At 64.1% G+C, this 562-nt stretch overlaps 1 protein-coding gene across 1 annotated transcript in view; it reads left to right on the forward strand.

Annotated features, from left to right (window-relative positions):
• Nucleotides 1-562, forward strand: part of LOC104132582 (protein-glutamine gamma-glutamyltransferase 2) — a gene marked incomplete at its 5' end in the record, with an annotated part of 12,782 nt that overhangs the window by 9,946 nt on the left and 2,274 nt on the right. The gene's annotated exons all lie outside the window — the stretch shown is intronic.

Consider the following 562-nt stretch of genomic DNA (forward strand, 5'->3'; position numbering starts at 1 on the left):
CCCCCCCGCAGGCCCGCGCGGGGCGGCTCCTCCTGGGCCAGGCACGATGTCTCCGGGCGCTTGGCCACGGCGTGGGCCCGCTGAACCTTCGCTTGCCTTTGTCACAAATTAGCATCACCGCCTGGTGATTAACGAGCTTTGATTAATGCTGGTTCTCCACAGACCCTTCAGGGCTTGGGAACACCACGCATCTGTCCGGGAACAGCCTGGGCTTTAACCGGTGCCGGGAGCCGCTCTCCTCGCGGGGCCGGGACAAACGCAGCACTGTTTGCTGTTTGCTGGGCTGCGTTAAGGGAATAACGAACGTGCCCGCGCTTGCCCCTGCCACGGGGAGTGGGACGCTGCCTGCGCTGGCACCCCCTCCCCGCGTCGCTGGCGCCGGCTGGTACCTCCCGTCCAGGAGTTAACCCAGCATCCTTCTCTCTGAAGCTTCAATTACGAGCTCCTGAAGCTTCTCCCCCCCCCTCCAAGTTCTGCCTGGGAATACAGAGCCCAGGACTCCCCAGACCACAGCCTTTAGGGACCCCCAGCCTTTAAGGACCCCCTGCACTCTGGGCTCGTC

This window comes from Egretta garzetta, unplaced genomic scaffold (assembly GCF_000687185.1).
Source record: "Egretta garzetta isolate BGI_Z169 unplaced genomic scaffold, ASM68718v1 scaffold999, whole genome shotgun sequence".
Lineage (NCBI taxonomy): Eukaryota > Metazoa > Chordata > Aves > Pelecaniformes > Ardeidae > Egretta > Egretta garzetta.